Source organism: Rousettus aegyptiacus, unplaced genomic scaffold (genome assembly GCF_014176215.1).
Source record: "Rousettus aegyptiacus isolate mRouAeg1 unplaced genomic scaffold, mRouAeg1.p scaffold_m13_p_3, whole genome shotgun sequence".
In the NCBI taxonomy this organism is placed as follows: domain Eukaryota; kingdom Metazoa; phylum Chordata; class Mammalia; order Chiroptera; family Pteropodidae; genus Rousettus; species Rousettus aegyptiacus.
Genome location: NW_023416306.1, coordinates 7828578 through 7845000, shown reverse-complemented (window position 1 = coordinate 7845000; position 16423 = coordinate 7828578). Strand labels below are relative to the sequence as shown.

General features: G+C 32.9%; 1 protein-coding gene and 1 pseudogene across 2 annotated transcripts in view; one reads left to right on the top strand and one right to left on the bottom strand.

The window, feature by feature from the left end:
- Positions 1-16423, top strand: part of PBX3 (PBX homeobox 3) — a 193920-nt gene that overhangs the window by 14094 nt on the left and 163403 nt on the right. The window lies entirely within an intron of this gene.
- Positions 10745-10862, bottom strand: LOC118601279 (annotated as a pseudogene).

The window sequence follows — 16423 nt, the reverse complement described above, 5'->3', positions numbered from 1 at the left end:
ATTTGGAATAGAGTAACCATTTTAATGAGGTTCATCGAGAGAGATTCAGCAGGGAGCATTTCAGGTGTATTATGGCTTTTGTCTTGTCATGAGCTGCATGTCTCTATAACATTAAAGAAAAAGCTACATGGCCCACTCATCTTAGTTAAAAAAAATTTTTTTAAAGCCAAAACAATAACCAAAAACCACCTTTCAAGTAAAGTCTGAGCGGAAAGATAGTAAGTATAGGCAGCACTTCATGTTTTTAGGAAACTTGATAAGTAAATCTTATTTCTGTAGGTTAAATTTCTATCACATTTTTAACTGTCTCAATATTGATCACCCTATAGAGGAATGAGACTGAAGTCTGGTAGTTATTAGTATAAAGAGGGTCAGCTGCAGAGACTGGTGGTACCCGAGCAGAGGCTCTCATGGTAATGATGCTGCTATTTATAGATCCCCATTTCATTAGTTGCAGAGTTTCAAGGAAGGGATTTTCTCTAGGGGAAATGGATACTTGAAGTTCATTTTCTTCCTCACATTAAGGCAGAAACGTGAACAACCTTCAGTATAGGACATACGATTACAGTATTTTTGCAGGGGCAGTTTATTCCCTAAATGTGTTTGTAACAGTAAATGTTGTAAATTTAAAACAAAATGTAAGAATTCAGAAATACTAGTTGTCATCCTGGCTTAGCGCTACTTCATGCACATTGTTTTATTACCTTTCTTTTCATTTTTTTCTTGTAAAAATTATTAAATTTTTAGAAACTATACAAAGCTGAGCACAACTATAACTGTATTCTTTAAAGTGCTCTAAGGCCTGTGAAGGAGTTAATTGATTGCAAGAAGTGCAGTTTCCCACAAAATACAGTCCACCCACAATGTGTATCTGTATATATTTATAAAATAGGTAATTGTGCTTTCCTTCTCAAATTCTTGACATTTGAGTTATTTTTTTTCCCCCTTTAAGAGAATATTTACTTAGTTAGTATTCACTTAATTAGAACTGACTGTTTAATGTTTTCTGGGAGGGTATTTATGGTATTTTCTTTGCTATATTTGCATTCCAGAAATTAAGTCCCCCTGCCATTATTCGGCGAGCCTTTCATACATTAGAATGATGAATTGAAAGCAGAAATGGGAAAAAGACTGCAATGCAATGAAAATTTAATCAGCGTCTTCTGCTGCTTTAATAAGGCAAATAATTCTTATTGGCCGCTGTGTTAAGGTTTCTAATATTTAATTCATAACAAACCTTGCATTATTCTGCAGTAGCATCGACAGCTCCACTTTGCTGCCTGCCAACAGGCAACCATAAAAACTTAAAAGCAGATGTAAATGTCTAAAACAAGGAGAATGATTAGATCTAAAGCGGTCAGAAAAATCAACAATATTGTGAAAGAGCTTGATGGATCTCTATATTTAGTGATGCAAAAATGATATTAATTAAACTTATTCAAACAGATTTTTTTGGAGTTGGAGGTAACCTTTTACAAGGCATAGCCTTTTAGTGCTTGACCAAAGACCCCGAAGAAAGTAAATGTCAATACGTTGATAATAAGCTTCTTTAAACTGGATACAGACTCTCCCGTTAATATTAGAAGTATCTGGTTTATATTCCTTTGTATATGAATTCTCTCAGCAAATGCAGTGCTAAAACTGAGTTAATGGAATAAAATGTTTTATCTTCAATTAGCCCACTTTGAGAAAAGCAGTAGCTTTCACAGTTTCTCCAATTTTTGTTTAAAATGTCTTTAAAATTTTTTGTTACAGGATTAAAGGGAATATATGTTTTTCTTGCCTAACTTGATTTTAATGATTCCATAAATAATAGCATTCATCTTTCTAGATTACCATCTAGATTATCTAAGTCTTCTCTGCTAGGTTATGTTGGGCACTAAATTCGAACCTGGAGAAATGAACAAAAAGATATTGTTACTGATTATATGTAAACAGCCTGAATCATTCAAAAGGATGTGGAGAAGAGTATTTCTATAGTGTGAAGCCAGAGAAAATGGCAACCTGCCAAAGCTAGGTGCAAGCTCTTGTTACATGGAAGGGTTGGGCCTGTTCTCATTTCTTCTTGAAATGGCTTAATTGGTGTCAGCACCCCAGGGATAAAGGCCTCTAACACTGAAATCCACACGATTCACCCTGTCTCTGCTCAGTGTAGGGAAACTGGTAACAACTGGTGGTGAATGAGGAGTGAACGGTGCTGTAACAATACTCGATGATGTTTGGGATGACAGAAATTAATACGCACTTGCTTGAAGAAAGCAATGATTAATGGCAGTGAGCACGGGAATGCTGTCCCTTCTTTTACTCCACTTTGATGGGGATTGAAAAGCAAAAGGCTGTTTTCATTCTCTGTAGAAAGCAGAGGTCACACAGAGTACATTATAGCAATTTTTCCTCTCCGGTTTTTTTATTTCATAAATATTATGATAAGCATAGATTAGATAGGTTTTTTTTTTTTTATGAAAGCTTCAGAGGATATTTTATGTCACTTAAACATTGTTGTTTATGCATAAAGAAATCACACATTCTTTTCACTTGTTAGATCATTTCCCTTCATGTCAGAATAATTAGTGTAATTAGGAATTAAAAAAGCCCACAAACATGCAGTTGTATCAATGCTGCTTACTATTATGTAACTGGAATCAAAAGGGCTTAGTTTTCTAAAGACTTCTAGGACAGGATGGGGACAGGAATGTTGCAGGGGCTTTCACCTTTTTCTGCCCCTCCCCCGGTTTTTCTCAGTGACTGTTTGACGTAAATATATTTTGCAAGGTACTTGCTCTTGTCAGCAGCTTTCTTAGCCATTTGATAAAGATTCTTTATTCTACAAGAAAGCCTGAAATAACAGAACTGTACTTTGGATAATGAATTCTTCATCTGTGGAGAACTTTAAAACAAAGTACAGTGTTGGCATTTTTTTCTTTTGAGTGAGAAGGCTGATATATCTTTTGGATCCGACAGGAAGACATAAATTAATAGAGTTCTGGAGTTCAGTTTCTCATTAATAATCCATTTTGTCATGGTTCTTGGCATTGTCAGCCTAGTAACTGGTTCATATTTTGCTAAAGGATAAAAGCAGATTATATCTTAAGGCACAAAGCAAGGATAAAGAGTTTATCGCCTTTTGGGATAACTACATGCTGTAAGAAAAATATTCTTTTGCAAAAAGTTTCAAATTTTAGATAGAAATACACTGTACATTTTTCATAGTTAAAGCTTTTAAGATCTGAAATGGTTCTTGGAACCTTAGGATATTAGAGTTTTAGACCATCGTTTCACTAGAGTTGCCTTTACTGATTATTTGCAAAGTTTTGCTTTTGAGAGACAGTTATAGTAGATTTAATTAAGCCTGTTTTTATATTTTTTAACTCTTTACGATAGGATATAATTATAGTTCAAAAAAACATTCAGAAAAGTCAGTATTCTTTTTGCATTGGTAGTTCTAGATAGTCTATTACTCCTGCCTTGTTACTCAGACATGGGATCCTTGACAGCTATGGTGAAAGCTGCAGTTTTAACCATCTGAAAAATCCAATTAATAAAATAAAAATAAAACAGTCTTGTTTCTAATGTGATAATCCTATACTTAACCTTTTTTATGGAAACTCCAGAAACAATTATTTGTAGACATTGAACCCAGTTACAGGTTCTCATAAATGGCATCATTTAAAGTTGTTTGTATTTTAAAGAAATTAGTTCTTATAAAAATTGAAATACCACATCTTCCCTAATAATTGATAGTATGGTCACTGGTGAACTGAGATCCCACGTTATTTAAGGGCGGGAAACAAGGTGAAGGAAAATGGGTACAAAATAATATCAGTTTTTTTCATGCATTTAAGAATTTTTATTTTTAGTGTGTTATTTGTATTGCAAGCCTTTTACAGGTATTGTCTTAGAAATAGAAAACTGAAAAATATGTTTAGTCTTTAAAACTTGGGACTTGTGCTATCATTCCCAGTTGTCCCTACCTTTTTTTGTTTGTTCATTCTGAAACTTCTAAGCAACATATGTGGTGTGTGCAAAGTCATAAATCTAGGGTTGATTATTGAGGTAACAAGCTATGAGAAAAAGAGAAGGCTCTATCTGGGTTATAGGGTGAAGGAAGGAGTATTAAATTATGACCTACTGGGGAAAATTACGGGAGATTTACTTATCTGTACTTAGAAGGGCTTTTTCTTATTATAATTTAAAAATCTTGATTTTTGGAGGTCATTAAAGTTCATCATTGGGTAAAACTGAGCTAAGTTAATACAGATAGTGGTATGCTTGAAACATTCATTTAGGAATGGGTGGACTATGTTTTTAGTTTTTATTCTGTAGGATGCTGTAAGCTGCTAGAGGGCAAGGACTGTACCTTTTTTTAAAAAAAAATCTGATATTACATTCTTTTAATCTTTTATATAGAAATTTATCTTAACTGTGAAACTATGTACAATATAGGAAAACTGCCATAGTTACTTACCTGGATTTTAAATAATTTATGCGCAAACAATATGTAAAAGTAATTTACATACATTACTTCTCCCATTACTATCATTAATGATAATATTTATGTTAAAAAGAAAAAAGTCAGTGGTGAAACCCCTGTTAATATGCTTGGGGTTGATTTAACTTAGAAGTTTTTAGTTTAAAAGTAGATATGATAATAAGGAATCTATTTCACAGGTAGGCAATATTTGTATATTTCCAAATAGTTTTGATTTATTATTTAAGACTTTTTCTCTATAGGATTGGGAAGGACATTTGTTTTAGTACATTATAGTGAAATTTTAAAGAGTAGATTTTGACAAGAGACATTTTGCTGACACAGAATATTTTGTTCATTTTGACTCTCAAATAAGTTCTTCTGTCATAATGATTGATTTATGTTCATTTTAGACTGTACAGTTTTGTAACTGAATTTTCTATCTATAAGGTACAAAAATCTCTGTTTAAGTTAACAATAAATTAAATAAGTATCTTCAAAGGTGACAGATTGGTTATATGTATTGACTAGTCCAAAGAGTGACCTAAGATTTGTTTAACTATACTATGATTATGAGTTATTGAAATGAATGCTAGTTTTAAATTTAGTGTGATCAGGAAAACAGTATAGTAAGGTATTATTTACTTAATAGCTCTAGTTTTTGCCCTTCTGGACTTTTAGTTTTAATTACATAACTTATCTGTACTGTAGTCATTATCGAACTGTTTACTTTCTATTTTGAATCAGCCACTGTTCTGTTGCTGCCCATCAGGTGGAAAAACCTGGGAAATCGTACTTTGTTTCACTTGCTTTGTTGACTGTAACCCTTAGAGCAATTTTAAATGGAAGTAAACCCCTAAATTTTTGTAATGGAAATCCATTGGAAGTAATTTTGTCATGGATTTTCTCAATTGCAATACCAAAAAACCATTTCAAATGACACGTGAATTTGGTGAATGCTAAGTGATGAGTTAGTAGCACTGTGGCTGAAGTCTGTCTAAATCTCATTTGCTAGTAATAAAGTAATTGCCAAATATTTTACTTTATGATATGAAAGTCATTTAAACATAGTAAGCTTACAACTATTTAATTGATGAATATTTTATTCGTATTTTGTCCTTATTCTCAAAAAGCCATGTAATTCAAATATCTGTAGTTTCTTCCATCTCAAAGTTAATAAGTCTGCTTATATCCACCTATTGCGAGTACCTAAACTTGGCACTCCAGATAGCTGTAGAGTAGGAAGTTTTAATCTTTTTTGGTTTACAGTTGCCTTTGTGAATGAGATGAAAGCAATGAATCCACTGCTTACTTCCTAGAAAAGGCACGTACTCATAGGACTTTGAACACAATCGCAGGGAGTTTATAGACACCATGAAAGTTGTTCATGCATCCTTCATGGAAAGACTGTGGCTCTGAGTTTAAGAACCACTTTTGTAGAGTTAGTCTTTTTTTTTTAAACCGTATTTTGTCCCAAAATGTAACTGCAACAGACTTTTTTTTGGAAGCCTAAGGGATTTACTTTCTTACCAGTGGTCCTAACAAATACTCAGCACCAGTGATTTATGAGTCTAGTGAATATTTGGCTGTATTGAGGAGGAAAGGATCAGGAATATGGAATAGAACAATTGCATGAAAAGAAAGAGTAAGCTAGCAATGAGACTCAGGTGCTGGTAGATACAGAAAAAAAAGGACAGGGAGTTAGAAGAGGGAAATCTGAAATTTGGAACACGAGTTGTTGAAGGACTTACTTGGCAATTAGTATATGTCGACTTGTCATAAAAAATAAAAAGAATTGGTTTACCATCTAGGTAGTGCAAGCTCCTTGTCAGGAGGGAATTTGTCTTATTGGCAATTCTTGCTCCCTGGTGCTTTAAAGCGATTCAAGTTTTATTACATAGTAGAATTTGTTTAAAATACATTCAGTCTTTTTGTATATAAATTAAGTAGATGATTTCTTGGGTAAGAAATTGCATTTCATATGTTAAATGTTCCTATGTGAAGACTTTTAAGGAAAATTTCTAGATCAGTAATTCTCAAATTGTTTGATGTTGAAAGAATTTTTGCTTATGTGGATTTAATATTGATCAGCATATATTAGAAATTTAAACAAATTTTAAAAACATTTATTAACCTATTTACAAATTGTAAGCTTGTTATAGTTAACATAATTAACATTATTATAATTATCAGCTCTTTACATGTTATCCTAAACAACATTTTTCAAAGCAAAACAAAACAAAATGATGAGGAAAATGTTATTGTTTTACATTTTTGCAAGTTTCTTTAATGTCAGGCTTAATAGAAGACAACCTAGATTCTTATTTCTGCTTCTGATTTAGTCTGTTGTCATATGGTTGCTATATATGAAGAAATATCTGACCTCACATGATACACGATTGGAAAAAGGAAATGTATTTAATAGCCTTTTCAGATCATCGTGGATGTTCTTTTTTGATACTACACCAAAACTTGGCAAATGGTAGTTTCTTAAAGTTAGTTCAAATGCGGAATCCGAAGCCATATTAATAAACTTTTCTACTTTGTTTCATTAAAAGTTGTCTAGTTTGCACTTTGAATGGTTCTTTTACATGCATGATTTTGTAACATATCTTGGTCATTTGGAAAATATTGGTTCACCGATATGCATATCTTCCAAATGTTAACACATTTCATTATAGGAGATAAACAAATTACATTTGTTAATAATACCACCAAATTTATCAAAAAAAGTTTTTAATTACTGAGAAGCTGTCACATCTACAGGGTGGACATAAATATTTCAAAATTACATTTTTTCAAGAAAGCTCGAATTTTATCATTTGCACCAAAAACTGTAGCTTTTCCTTAAAGTAACAGGTTTACTTAGTTCATTTTCCAAAACATGTCTGCCAGATAGCTAAGTCGAAATAACCATAGTTTGCCATTCTTTTTTTTTTAGCAGCTAGTTGAGCTTGCAACTCAGTTCTGCAAGTGCTTTTCCTCATACTTAGTATGCAGCAGAAGTGTTTGTGTATATGTAATTCCTATTTTGTCACACAGCATATTAAAAAGACAGGTATTCAAGATGTAATTAAATGAATAATTTTTACTGTTTTATCAAGGACATCATGTAGTGAAACTTTTTTTATAACTACAGTGCCTAGTGGTAAAGAGTACAATGACTATGAGCACAGTATGGTGCCACTACCTTGCTTAGTGCTAAGACCCCAGCAATTTTACCCACCTTCGCATGTCCACCATCAGTGCAAATGTCAACACAGTGAAAAGGACAATAGCTGCTTAGTATTGGGAAAACATTTTTGACTTTGTGGACTTCTGAAAGGGTCTCAGGAAATGCCAGAGGTCCACAGGCCACCCTTTGAGAACTGTTGAGTCTATGTAAAGTAAACTACATAGAAATATAACTTGCCCTAAGACCGTTATTTTATCTTCATCTATAATCTATACAGAAAGGATTACCTGGAAAGAAACAGGTTTTTAGTAGGCTATTCCTGAAGGCAACAGAATACACTTAAGTTATTACTGTGGTCCTCTGGGAGTATTTATTAAGTGTGCATACAAGTCAGGATGTTCTGAATATTCTTCAAAATTAAAATAGTGGACCCTTTAGAAAGTGGACCCTATTATCAGTCTTGACTGCATACAGAAAAGTAAAATGATAGATAAACAGATGCACATTGTTTGATCCCATACTTTCCACACAGATCTAGCATAACCTTCCCGGGGTTCCTGAAGAAGTCACAGAGTGATTGTTTACAAAACAAGGGAGTTGGACTAGGTGATTTCTAAGGTCTCATTTAGCTTTACTATTTAACCAAATGTATTTTTGAAAGCAGAATTGGCCCGTTTAATAGAATTAGTATAATTTGTGTTTATTATTGTCACAAAGGTTAAGCATTAATGTTTTCACAGTATTAAAAGATAGAATGTATGGAAGAGAAAATGGAGGGGACTTGTTAATGGAGAAGGCTTCTAGAAGCACTGGGTTCTAAGTGGCAGGGAAGGAGAAATTTGAATGGTCGGGAGATGCACATTGCAAGGTATTTAACATATCTCTGAGGAGACTTTATGCTCTTTACTGGAATAGCAGAGAAGGAAAATTTTAGTTAGAAATAGCACTAAGGCCTGTAAGCTGGAGAATCTGTTAGTAGTATGCCCTGATATTGCCATATATAGTTATGAACTACTGAAAAGTCTCTTAAAGAATAAAGTGGATTAGCACATAAATAATGTTGATTCTGAGGTTTTCTTAGATCCATTAATTACATTTTGACCATAGAGCTATAATGTTTTTTGTTTTTTCTTTTTCTTTTTTTTTTAAGGGAAAACAGTATTTAGGCTTTTAAGAATATTTTTGCTTTTCAATGAAAAATAAAACTTACATTACCTCAAGATATGTTATGCTCATCCTCAATTCCATAAAGAAGGAGTAGTATTTATTTAGTAAGGAAAAAAATGTCCCCCAAATTCAGGTTCACACTCAGTCCAGCACACTGTGAAAAAATGCTAATTGGAGGGACTTGGCGAATCCTGGGATGGTGCTGTTTAGGTCCTTAAAAAGGAGAGAAGGCTTGTATAAAGTAACTTTGTGTTCAGTCAGATCAAACTTAGAAGGTAGAAAAGCTGCTGTTATGGCAATATTTAAGAAAAAAAAAGACTTTAAGCACTGTTTTTTGGAAATATTTGACAACATTAGCAATGTCAACTACTGACAAAAAGAAAAGAGCCACCTATTTGGCAATTCTTTCACAGTTGTGCCAAGAAAAGCAGCTTCATTGGAACATTTTCATAAACTATCATCAGTTATGCAGCAGCAGCTTCACAAATCAGAAATGATATCTTCAGGCACTGCTGTCAAATGTTATTCAAATAATACCAGCTTCACATTTGAATAACAGCAGACATTTTGAATTAATTAATCAGATGAGATAGTCTAGGCCTTTTCTCATTAGTCTCTGGGTCAGGCTTGGGAAGATATATGCGTTGGTGATGATATACTTGTCTTTAATCGTGATTTATGAAGATTTAGGATTGTGTGTGATTTGTCAAAGGTTCTGGGAAAAGGCTGGTGCATATTTCATTACCTAATCTGAGATTGATTTTATGATGCTAGGAGATACCGTACTGTTGTTCAAATGTGTGGGAAGTACAGGTAGACATAGCATCTCAGACTTTTTACTGGCTTATCTTTGCAACTGTCAAACAATGCTGTAAACTTTAACTGCTTGTAGTTAACAATTCCTGCTTTAATTATAGGCAAATTTTTCATTCTGTCCAAAGGGAGAAGTTTCAATGGTTATTTAGCTAAAATGCATAGCAGACGTTATAACTATGACTTGGTATGAATCATGGACAAAGTTGGTAAATTTCATGGGTTGGTCATGGTGAAAATATAAAATTTCATGGTTTGTCAAAGATTAATAGAAAAATCCCATTAAAACGGGGCAAATAATAGAAGAACAACAAACAAGGTTACTTTCTTTACATGTTACCTTCCCTCCCAGGACTAATTTTAGCAAAATTGGGATGTCATATTTTTCTCAGTTATTTAAGCAACATTAATGACCTACTATTAAATGAAGTAGTTATGTGAAAATGTCTTCTACCATGCACGGCATAGACAGGTAGGTTCTGAATATTTGCTACTTTTCTTTTTTCCCTTTCTATCTACTTTTCTTCCTTTCCATTTGATATTTAAAGCTTTGTTAGCATTGTTTAGCCTTTGCATTTGTAACAGTTTGAATTTTTAATCCTTCCGGGGCTTAATTCCTTGGAGAATATTTTATTTCAGGGAGAGGAATGGAAGGGTAAGAGGCCTTCATTCTAGCAGACTGGATAACCAGGGAGGGTCTACTGTGATACTTAGATCATGTTGTGTCTGCTTATACAAATGTGTGTTATTATAGGGAAAGGTAGGTGGTAGATAGATGAGAAATCAACTATTAACCTCTTAATACATTTAAAGCATGTACCGCTTAACTCAAAGTGGATCATTCTGTATCATCTGTCTCCTGAGGACAGTTAACATGTCTGTGATAAGGAATGTGTTTTTAATTCCACTCTAGCAAACAAATGCATATTACATGAAGAATTAAGGAATAGTAAGGTGATTTTTAACTTTGTCATACAAAATAAAACATTTACTTTTCTTTGCCATTCTTTATTTATTTATTTTATTTTTTATTTTTTAGGCGAGGCAACCCTTGGTTGACCTCACAGATTGCAAGGACCTTGTCCACTTATAATCCCTTATTTTTTATTTTTTATTTTTTACACCTACAGCACCTTGTCTTCCTAGGTGGTCTCCCATTCAAGTACTACCAGGACCAACCCTGCTTAGCTTCCGAGATCAGATGGGATCGAGCTTATTCATGGTGGCATGGCCGTAGACTTTGCCATTTTAGACAGATGATTGACAGGTATTGTTTTATTGGAATGATTGGACTATTAATAATCATTAGTTCTTTGTCACTTCTATGTTTTGAGAGCTGCATTAGTACTCCTAAAGCAACATTTGGCACATTTTAACACAATTAGAGGTAGACAGTTCTAATTGATGTTCACTTTGGGGAAGGTAGTTTATAAATAATAAGACACATTGATATTTGGAGAGACAATTTATTTTCGTAATGGAGAGAGATGATAGTTAAGAGTAGTTTAAGAGGTGGCTTGATGCAGTAGGACAGTACTGGTTTTAGAATCCAACAGATCTTGAGTCCTGCTTCTGTAAATGCTACTTAATTGATTTGTAACCTCGGTAAGTCACCTATTTTTTCCTGAGTCTTAGTGATCTTTTCCTTAATATGAAGCCACTAATACCTAGCTTTCAAGGTGGTTGTGAGAATTAGAGGTGAATGTATATGGTATCTAATGTGGTGTCTGGTATATCATAGGTGCCTAATAAATCACAGCTACTGCTGTTATTTAATCTGTTCATTTATTTCTTCAAGAAACGTATATCGAGGACTCCCTATGTCAATAATACAAGTAAGACATCAGGGATACAAAGCCTTCTTGTAAGAAATAGAGTGATATATGTGAATGCATATAAATTGAACATCAAGTAAGAAGTAAGAAGAGGCAGAAGATGAGATAGGCAAGGATCACATCAGTGAGGCTAATGCCGTGTAAGGGAATAGTGTCTTTGTTAAGTATTTTGGGTAGTTACTGATGGGTTTAAGCAAGAGAATGATATGATCAGAGATTTTTTTACAGATTCACTTTGGAAAGTATTAGAAGGAATATACTGATTAGCAGGCTTTTGCACGTCAGTGATGATGTGTACTTGAAATGAGTAATAAGAGATTTAAAAAAAGATCAATGGTTTTAATAAAGCTAAAAAAAGAAAAGGAAGGATTAGGTAATTGACTGGAATTTTTTTTGCCTCCTTTTACTTGGCTGATTCCTCCTATATGTTTTTAAGATCTTAGCCTAGATGTCCTTCTAGGAAAACATTTTGACCATCCCCAAGTCTGTGTTAGTTGCCTCTCTGATGTGCTCCAATAGCATTGTTTTTTCCCTTATTGTGGTTATTTTCTATTAATTATGTAGTATGTAATTTTATTTCCTCCAATGAATTGTGACCCCGTGAAAGCAGAGATATTGTATTTTGTTCATCATGTATCTCCTAGTACATGGTAGGAAACACTCAATTTGTTGAAGTGAATTGAATGTATGTAGTATGTGAAGGAGGAGAAAACAAGGGTGTTTGTTAGTTTCTAGTATAGGTGACCAGGTGAGTGGTTGTCATCAACTAAGAAAGATAATTGGAGTAGAATTGCAATGGTCATAGAGCATGTTAATTATCAACTTTCCTAGATAATGTCAAATTATTTTCCAAAGTGCTTGTACTAATTTATATTCATACCAGCAGTATATGTTCCATTTTCTTCATATCAGTGTTTTAAAGAAATATCTTTAGGTGAAATTCACATGACATAAAATTAACCATTTTAAAGCATACAGTTTGATAACATTTAGTACATTCACAATATTGCACAATCACCATTTCTGTCTAGTTCCAAAACATTTTCATCACCTCCAAAAATATCCCCTCCACCCCCCATCTATTAAGCAGTCACTCCCTATTTCTTCCTTTCCTCTACCCATGGCAACCACCAGTCTGCTTTGTATCTCTATAGATTTGCCTATTCTATATTTACTCATATAAATGGGATTATATAATATGTGGTCCTTTGTGACTGGCATCTTTCATTTAATGTTTTCAGGGTTCTTCCATGTTGTAACATGCATCAGTACTTCATTCCTTCTTATGGCTGTAATATCCCATTGTGTGGATATACCATAATTTGTTTATTCATTCATCAGTTGATATTTGGGGTTGTTTCCAGTTTTTGGCTATTGTTAATAGCTCTTGTGAATATTATGAACATTCGTGAACAAGTATTTACGTTGAGTACCTATTTCCAGTTCTTTTGAGTATATACCTAGGGTAGAATTGCTGGGTCATGTGATAATTCTATATTTAACTTTTAGAGGAAACACCAAACTACTTTCTACAGTGAGTACATGACTTTACATTCCTACCATCAATGTATGGGGTTCCAGTTTCTCACCAACACATAAATTTCCATTTAAAAAAATTATAGCCATTCTAGTGGGTGTGAAATGATATATCAGTCATTTCGATTTGTTTTTCCCTAATGACTACTGATATTAGGAATCTTTTCATGTGCTCCTTAGCCATTTGTATACCCTCTTGGGAGAAATGTCTTCAAATCCTTTGCCCATTTTTTAATTGGGTTGTTTGTCTTTGTTGTTGGGTTGTAAGAATTTTCTTTATATATTCTGGATACTAGACCCTTATAAAATATATAATTTTGCAAATTTTTTCTCCTACAAATACATTCTGTAGCTTGTTATTTCATATTCTTGGAATGTTCTTTGTTGTGTATAAGTTTTTAATTTTGATAAAATCCAATTTATCATTTTTTTTTGTTGCTTGTGCTTTTGAAATTGAAGGTCATGAAGACCACTGTATTTTTTTTTCTCAGAATTTTACTGTTTTAGCTCTTAGATTTATGTGGTTGATCCATTTGAGTTAATTTTTATATGGTGTGAGATAGTGGTCCCACTTCATTCTTTTGAATGTGTATATCCAATTGTCCCAGCACCATTTGTTGAAGAGACTGTTCTTTCTCCATGGAATGGTCTTGGATGGTCTTGGCAGTGTTGTCAAAAATCAGTTGACTATCGATATATGGCTTTATTTTTGGACTCTCAGTTCTATTCCATTGATATGTACGTCTGTCCTTACTCATTACTATGCTCTTTTGATTATTATAGCTTTGTAATAAGTTTTGAAATTAGAAAGTGAGAGTTCTTTGTATTTGCTCTTTTTTTTTTCAAGATTGTTTTGGCTATTCAAGCCACCTTGAGAATTCATATGAATTTGAGGATTGATTTTTCCCTTTTTCCAAAAAAAATTGTGATAGGGATTGTACTGAAAATGTATGTTGCTTTGGACAGTATTATCATATTAACAATATTAACCCTTCAATCCATGAATATGGAATGTCTTTCCATTTAAGTCTTTAATTTCTTTTAGCAATGTTTTACAGTTTTCATTGTACCAGTCTTTAACCTTTCTGGTTAAATTCATTCCTATTTTATTCTTTTGAATGCTAGTTTAAATGGAATGTTTTCTTAATTTAATTAATGGGTTGCTTATTGCTGGTATATAGAAACACAGTTGATTTTTGTGTGTTGAGTTTGTACCCTGTAATTTTGCTGAATGTGTCGGTTCTAGTAGTTTTTTTTGCGAATTCTTTGAATAGAGATAGTTTTTCTGCTTCCTTTCCAAATTGGAATGCCTTTCATTTTTTTCCTCGCCTCATTGGCCAGGATAGAACTTCCAGCAAAATGATCAATAACCATGGTAAAAGTGGGGATCCTTATTTTGTTCTTGATCTTAGAGGGAAAGCTTTTAGTCTTTTACTATTGAGTATTACATTGTGGGTTTTTCATAAATGCCCTTTATTATATTGAGAAAGTTTTCTGTTTATATATACATACATTTATGAAGAGCTAATTGATTTTGTCAGGTGTTCTTTTTGGATTAAATGAGATAATATTGTAGTGTTTTTTTTCCCTTTTACTTTTTTATAACTCATTATATGAATGCATTACATTACATAGATTGATTTTTGTATGTCGACTCATCCTTGCATTCCTGGGATAAATCCCACTTGGTCATGGTGTACAATCCTTCTAAAATGCTCTTTGGTTTGGTTTGCTAGCGCTTTGTTGAGGATTTTTATATCTACTTTCCTGACAGATAATTGGTTTTTAGTTTTCTTATGGTAACTTTCTCTGCCTTTGGCATCATAGTAGTACTTACCTCAAAGAATGAGTTAGAAGTCTTCCTTCCTCTTATTTTTTGGAGGAGTTTGAGAAGGATTGGTGTTAATGCTTTTAAACATTTGGTAGAATTCAGTGAAGCCATCTTGTTCTGGCCTTTTGCTTGTTAGAAGATTTTTGATTACTTAATCTCTTCACTTTTTATAAATCTATTTAGATTTTCTATTTCTTCTTGAATCTATTTAGATAATTCATGTGTTTCAAGGAATTTGTCCATTTCTTCTAGATAATTTAATTTTTTGGCATACACTAATTCTTTGTATTTCTGTAAGGTTAGTTGCAATGTTCTCACTTTCATTTCTGGTTTTAGTTATATGAGTCTTCACTCTGGTTTTAGTCTAACTAAAGTTTATTAATTTTGCCGAATTTTTCAAAGAACCAGAATTTGGTCTCATTGGTTCTATTGTTTTTCAATTCTTCATTTTTCAATCTCTGACTTTTATTCTTTCTTTCTGCTAATGTCTTCCTTCCTCCCTTCCTTCCTTCCTTCCTTCCTTCGTCTTTCTTTTCTTTTCTTTTCTTTTCTTTTCTTTTCTTTTCTTTTCTTTTCTTTTCTTTTCTTTTCTCTTCTTTTCTTTTTTTCTTTCTCTTCTTCCCTTCTCTTCTCCTCTCATCTCGTCTCTTCTCTTTCTTTTCTTTCTGTCCTGTCCTGTAGTTTTTAAGGAATAAAGTTGGGTTATTGATTTTAGATCTTCTCTTTCGGTGAGCTCTGCTTTTGTTGTATCTTGTAAGTTTTGGTATATTGTGTTTTCTCAAGTATGCTTTATACATCTTTGTTCCTCATTCCATTACCTTCTTGTTTTATATTTAGTTAATTTTTTGTAGGGTATCATTTTGACTTTCTCATTTCTTTTACGTATATATTTTAGATATTTTCTTAGTGGTTACCATTGGGATTACAATTAAAATCTCCTCAATTTATAACAATGTGGTTTAAATTGATGTCAGTTTAGCTTCAATAGCATACAAAAACTACTCCTATGTAACTGTACCTCTCTCTTTTATGTTGTAATTGTCATAAATGACATCTCGTTCATTAAAATAGATTTATAATTTTTAATGCATATGTCTTTTAAATCATATAGGAAACACAAAGAGGAGTTACACACCAAAATACAGTAACATTGGCTTTTATGTTTATTTATTTAGTTACCTTTATTGGAATTCTTGATTTTTTCATATGGCTTCAAGGTACTGTTTAATATCCTTTCATTTCAGCCTGAAGGATTCATTTTAACATTTCTTGTAGGGCAGATTTTTAACAGTGAAATCCCTCCACTTTTATTTGCTGTGGAATGCCTTAATTTCTTTTTCATTTTTGGAGGATAATTTTACTAGATATAGAATTTTTAGCTGATATATTTTGTTTTTCATTCAGCACTTTAAATATGTCACCCCACTTCTAGCCACCCTTCATGGTTTCTAATGAGAATTTGGCTGTTAATCTTATTGAAAATTCTTTGTATGTGATGAATTGTTTCTTTTTCTTATGTCGGGATTCTCTCTTTGTCTTTCAGCTATTTGGTAATAAGGTGTCTCAGTGTGGATCTTTGTGTTTATCTTTCTTGGAGC